The following is a 7,208-nucleotide window of genomic DNA, read 5'->3' on the forward strand; positions in this document are numbered from 1 at the left end:
TACAAGAGACATACCTCAGAACAAAAGATACACATAGACTGAAAGTAAAGGGATGGGAAATAGTATTTCATGCAAATGGAAATGAAAAAAAAAAAGCTGGGGTAGCAATACTTATATCTGACAAAATAGCCTTTAAAACAAAGACTATATATAATAAAGGATAAAGAAGGTCACTACATAATGATAAAGGGAGCAATACAACAGGAGGATATAACCATTGTAAATCTTTATGCACCTAAAATAGAAGTACCTAAATATATAAAGCAGATTTTGATGGACATAAGGGCAAGATCAATAGCAATATTATAATAACAGGGGATTTTAATACCCCCTAACATCAATGGATAGAGCCTCCAGACAAAAAATTAACAAAGAAAGAGTGGCCTTAAATAACACTCTAGATCGGTGTTTCCCAACATGGGGCCCATGCCCCACAGGGGGGGAATTCAATAGTTAAGGGGGGCAATTTGAAAATGGACTTGACACGACTTTAACTCTTTTGCCCTGGGCCATTTAAATGCAATGCTAGATATCGGTGCCAAATTTAACAAAAAATGCAATTCTTAAATAATTGCGGTAAATAATTATTAAGTATAATTTCGTTTGATGAGACCAAAATATCAACTGGGTGATTGGCGTCGTCAAGTAAACTTCATCCTGGGTTCACCGCAGAGCATGCCGTCTGCCGCAGGGAACCCCAGATGCTTTAAAAACTATCTAAACAATGCAGTTATTCTCACCTAATTGGCCCTTTGCAACTTCTGTAGTGTTTCACATCATTCAGTTGGTGTTAATTTGAAATAAGTGTCAGTCAAAACTGTTGTAAAAGCTCGTTGATTTAATAAATATACATATATATATTGCATAGATATAATTGGTAAGTATTTGATTTTATTTTTATCAATATTAAACTCTTTATTAAGTACTTCTTGCATCGGGACTAGAAAGCACTAATATTTTATAAATATTATTGGGGCTATAATAGTGCATGCACGACAATTTTAATTTTAGAAGCATAACTTTCCAGAAAATTTTGGCAAGTGGAAAAAATATAGTTACCTTTAGATTTGCGGTGGTAGTGTAGTAAATGTGTTATATACATTTAAATGAATATGAATTTTTAGTATACGTTTACTCTATGTCACATTGAATATATTTTAACACATATTTTAATATTAGTTTTTAATTGATCTTATTTTTATTATAGCCCATAGTAAAATGAGTGGTGCAAGCAAGAAAAAAACTCGTCAATATTCGGAGGAATATTTAAAATTTGGGTTCATACCTGCTGTTCACGATGAGCAGATTCCTTTTTGTCTTTTATGCCAGCAATGCTTGACCAACGAATCAATGAAACGAGATCATCTTGAGGTGCATTTGAAGGCAAAACATAGTGCTCATATTAATTCAGATTTGAGTTACTTTAAAAATTTAAAGAAAAATTTTGAAAAAAGAACAATATTAAAGTCTCTATTTACTGCTCATACTTCAACTAATAATCGTGTTCTTGAGGCTAGTTATCAAATTTCTTTATTCATCACTAAAACTGGAGAAAATCACACTATAGGAGAGAATTTAATAAAACCGTCAATATCAGCATTTCTTAAAATGGTTCTTGAAAAAGATGACAAAGATGTAAAAGCTATGCCACTCAGTGACAATTCTGTTAGCAGAAGAATAGACGAAATGAGTGAGAATATTGAAAAACAACTTATTGAAAAGCTGAAAACAAGAAAATTCTCCTTGCAAATGGATGAATCAACTTTGAGAGACAGTGAGGCAGTATTGATAACTTACGTAAGATATGTTGATAAAGGACATTTTGCTGAAGAAATGTTGTTCTGTAAAAGATTAGAAAGCACCACTACTTCCAAAGATATATATAATAAGCTAAAAAACTACTTAGATGTCAATGATATACCAATGAAAAATATAACATCTTGTGCTGCAGATGGTGCTCCCAATATGATGGGCAAGAAAAATGGCTGCTTAAAATTGATGAAAGATGCGAATCCAGAAATGATTCTTGTGCACTGTGTTATTCATAGGGAAAACTTGGTAGCTAAAAACATCTCGCCTGTTCTGAATGAAGTATTACATACAGTAATAAAGTGTGTTAATGCTATTAAAGCTAGTGCCAAATGTGAGCGTCTTTTCAAGCTATTTTGTGAAGAACAAAATGAAGACCATGTGTGACTTTTACTTCATACTGAAGTAAGATGGCTATCTAAAGAAAACTGTTTGAAAAGATTTATGGAACTGTTTGATACTCTTGGTGATTTTTTAAGCGACAAACCTGAAATGAAGTATCTGTTAACAATAGATGGTAAAGCATTTGTGAGTTATTTAGCCGATATCTTTGAAAAACTAAATATATTAAATAAGCAACTTCAAGGAACAAATAAAACTCTTGTCGATGCAAAAACAAAAATATTTGGTTTCATTACCAATATTGAGTTATGTCAGAAACATATTAACAACAAAAACTTTCAACAGTTTCATTGGCTCCAAAAATGTGAAGTAACTGATACCGCTTTACTTGTTATTGTCAATCATTTGAATATTCTATTGGCTGATTTAAAAGAAAGATTTTCTGATTTAAAACAAATTGATTTCCCAACATGGATGATGCAGCCAATGTTAGTGGATTTGTCTGATATATCAAATATGCAGTATCAAGAAGAACTCGCAGAATTGCAAAATGATGACTCAGTTAAAGCTTTATTTAATATCAAAGGAGCAATGGCATGGCTTTGTGAGGAAACAGAAATCAAATACCCAAATTCAACCAAATGTGCAAGAAAACTATTGCTACCATTTCCATCTTCATGTTTAGCTGAATGTGGATTTAGTACTGTAAATGATTTACTGGTAAAAAAAAGAAATCACTGGATATAACACAACGTGGAGACTTGAGACTAAAGCTAACCAAATTGGAACCTAATATAAAATCTCTGTGCAGCAAGCATCAAGCGCAAGGATCACACTAAATGAAAATAATAAATTAATATAGAAAAATCTGTATTAAAATTATTTGGAATTTAAATTTCTGTTTTTCATGATATGTTTTGAAATTTTACTTACTGTGTTTTGTTAACAATTTCATAGTGATTTCTTCCTAGAACCTATCATTTATGTTTATTAAGTGAACAAATCAATTTTTTAATGTTAAAAATTATGTAAGTTACATAGGGGGGGACATAAAAATTTTAGAAAGGTTAAGGTGGGGCATGGCACAAAAAAGGTTGGGAAACACTGCTCTAGATCAACTGGATTTAATTGATATTGTCAGAACCTTTCACCACAAAGCAGCAAAATATACATTCTTTTCAAGTGCTCATGGTACATTCTCTAGGATAGACCTCATGCTAAGACACAAAATGAGTCTCAATAAATTTAAGAAGATTGAAATCATATCAAGCAACTTCTCTGATCACAATGGCATGAAACTAAAAATCAACCACAATAGAAAAACTGAAAAACATTCAAACAGTTGAGGGCTAAATAGCATGTTATTCAATAATGAATGGGTTAACAATGAGATTAAAGAAAAAAAAATTCCTGAAACAAATGAAAATGAACATACAACAACTCAAAATTTATGGAACACAGCAAAAGCAGTCTTGAGAGGAGAGTTTATAGCATTCCAGGCATGCCCTAAAAAGCAAGAAAAAGCTCAAATAAACAACTTAACCAGCATCTAAAAAAACTAGAAAAAGAACAACAAATAAGGTCCAGAACAAGAGGAAGAATATAATAAAGACCAGAGCAGAAATAAATGACATAGAGGTTAAAAAAACAATAAAAAAAATCAATGAAACCAAGGGCTTTTCTTTGAAAAGGTAAACAAGATTGATGAATTTTTAACAAGACTCATCAAGAAAAAAAAGAGAGAGAACTCAAATAAATAAAATTAGAAATAAAAGTGGAGAAATAACAACTGACATCACAGAAATACAAAAGATTGTATAAAATATTATGAAGATCTATATGCCAAAATATAGGGCAACCTAGGTGAGATGGATAAATTCCTAGAAACATACAGTTTTCCAAGACTCAGACAACCTAAACAGACCAATTACAACAAATAAAATTGAAACAATTATCAAAATACTCCCAACAACAAAAATAAGATCCTGGACCAGATGACTATACAGGCAACTTTTACCAAACATTCAAAGAAGAACTAACACCTCTTCTTCTCAAGCTATTTAAAAAATTTCAAGAGGAGGAAAGACTTTCAAGCTCTTTTTATGAGGCAAGCAGTATCCTCATTCTAAAACAAGGTAAAGACACTACAAAGAAAGAAAACTATAGGCCAATATCCCTGGTGACTATAGAGGCCAAAATTCTCAACAAAGTATTAGCAAACTGGATCTAGCAATATATTAAAAAGATCATACATCATGATCAAGTGGGATTTATTCTGGGGAGGCAAGGCTGGTACAATATTTGCAATTCAATCAATGTGATTCATTATATAAACAAAAGGAAGAAGAAAAACCTCATGATAATTTCAATAGATGCAGAAAAAGCATTTGATAAAATCCAGCATTCATTTATGATCAAAACTCTAAGTAGAGTGGGGATACAGGGAACGTACATGATAAAGGCCATCTATGACAGACCCACAGCCAACAGCGTACTCAATGGGCAAAAATTAAAAACATTCCCCTTAAGATCAAGAAGAAGGCACAGGTGCCTCCTTTCACCATTCTTATTCAACGTAGTTCTGGAAGTCCTAGCCACAGTAACCAAACAAGATGGCATCCAAATTTGAAGAAAAGTAGTAAAACTATCATTATTTTCTGATGACATGATTACTACTGTACATAGAAAAAACTAAAGTCTCAGTAAAAAAATTAGACCTGGTAAATAAATTTAGAAAGGTGACAGAATATAAAATTAATATTCAGAAATGAGTGGCATTTTTATATACCATCAATAAATTGTCTAAAATAGAAATTAAGGAAACAATCCTTTTCCCTATTGCAAAACAAAACAAAACAAAAAAAAACTATCTAGGAGTCAATTTAACCAAGGAGATAAAAGACTTGTACCCAGAAAATTATAAAACATTGAAAAAAGGAATCAAGAAAGATACAAACAAGTAAAAGCATATATCGTATTCATAGATAGGAATAAACATCATTAGAATGTCTATATTACCAAAGCAATCTATGAATTCAGTGCAATTCCTATGAAAATACCAATGGCATACTTCAAAGGTATAGAACAAATATTCCAAAAATTTATATGGAACCAAAAAAGATTATAAATAGCCTTAGCAATCTTGAAAATGAAAAATGAAGCGAGAGGTATCATACTTTCTGATCTCAAGTTATACTACAAGGCTACTACTGTACTGAAAACAGTTTGGTACTGGCATAAGAACAGGCATATAGATCAATGGAACAGAACACAGAACCCAGAAATAAACCACACCTTTATGGTCAATTGATACTCGACAAAGGAGGTATGAGCATATAATGGAGTAAAGACAATCTCTTTAATAAATGGTGTTGGGAAAATTGAACAGGTACATGCAAAGAAATGAAACTAGACCACCAACTTACATGGTTCACAAAAACTCAAAATGGATAAAAGACTTAAATGTAAGTCACGAAACCATAAACATCTTGGAAGAAAATATAAGAACTAAGCTCTCCAATATCTCTCATAGCAATATTTTTGCCGATTTATCTATACGGGCAAGTGAAATAAAGGAAAGGATGAACAAATGAGACTATATCAAACAAAAAAACTTTTGCACAGCAAAGGACACCATGAACAAAATAAAAGGACAACCCATACAATGGGAGAACATATTTGCCAATACATCTGATAAGGGATTAATAACCAAAATTTATAAAGAACTTTTAAAACTCAACACCAGGAAGGTAAACAATCCAATTAAAAAATGGGCAAAAGAACTGAATAGACAATTCTCCAAAGAGGACATACAGATGTCCAATAGGCATATGAGAAAATGTTCAACCTTACTAATCATCTGAGCAATACAAATTAAAACCACAATGAGATACCAACTCACACCCATCAAAATGGCTCTCATTAACAAATCAACACACAATAAGTGCTGGCGAGGATGTGGCGAAAAGGGAACCCTCCTGCAGAGCTGGTGGGAATGCAGATTTGTGCAGCCACTGTGGAGAATAGTATGGTTTTTCCTCAAAAAATTAAAAATGGAAGTGCCTTTTGACTCAGTTATCCCACTTTTAGGAATATATCCTAAGAATACCAAATCACTGATTCAGAAGAAGATATGCACTCCTATGTTTATTGCAGCATTGTTTACAATAGCCAAGATCTGGAAACAGTCCAAGTGTCTGTCAGTGGACGAGTGGATTAAAAAGCTATGGTACATATACACAATGGAATACTACACAGCCATGAAAAGAATATCTGCCCTTGCCGGTTGGCTCAGTGGTAGAGCATCAGCTCAGCATGTGGAAGTCCTGGATTCTATTCCCAGCCAGGGTACACAGGAGAAGTGCCCATCTGCTTCTCCACCCTTCCCCCTCTCCTTTCTCACTATTTCTCTGTTCCCCTCCTGCAACCAAGGCTCCCTTGGAGCAAAGTTGGCCCAGGCTCTGAGAATGGCTCCATGGTTTCCACCTCAGGTGCTAGAATGGCTCTGGTTGCAACAGAACAATGCTCAAGATGGGCAGGGCATTGTCCCCCGGCGGGCATGCTGGGTAGATACCGGTCAGGCGCATGTGGGAGTCTGTCTCTCTGCCTCCTTGCTTCTCACTTCAGAAAAATAGAAAGAAAAAAAAAGAAATAAAGAAAAAGAAGAAAATCTTACCTTTGTGACGGCATGGATGGACTTGGAGATTATTATGCTAAGTGAAAGAAATCAGGCAGAGAAAGACAAATATCATATAATCTCACTTATATGTGGAATCTAATGAACAAAGTGAACTGAGGAACAGAATAGAGACAGAGGCCAGGTCACAGGGACTGGAAGGACACCTGTCAGAGGGAAAAGGGATGAAGGGATAGAATCAGAGAAGATCAAGGGATTAGTGAAATTACATATTCATAACACAGAGATACAGATAACAGGACAGCAAATCCTCGAAAGAAGGGGAGAGGGAGTTAGGAGGAGGGTGGCAAAGAAGGTATAAATAGGAACACTTGGTTGGGGGTTGAGAGTGTTATATTCAGTGGGACACTTGAATCCATGT

This window comes from Saccopteryx leptura, chromosome 3 (genome assembly GCF_036850995.1).
Source record: "Saccopteryx leptura isolate mSacLep1 chromosome 3, mSacLep1_pri_phased_curated, whole genome shotgun sequence".
Taxonomy (NCBI): Eukaryota; Metazoa; Chordata; class Mammalia; order Chiroptera; family Emballonuridae; genus Saccopteryx; species Saccopteryx leptura.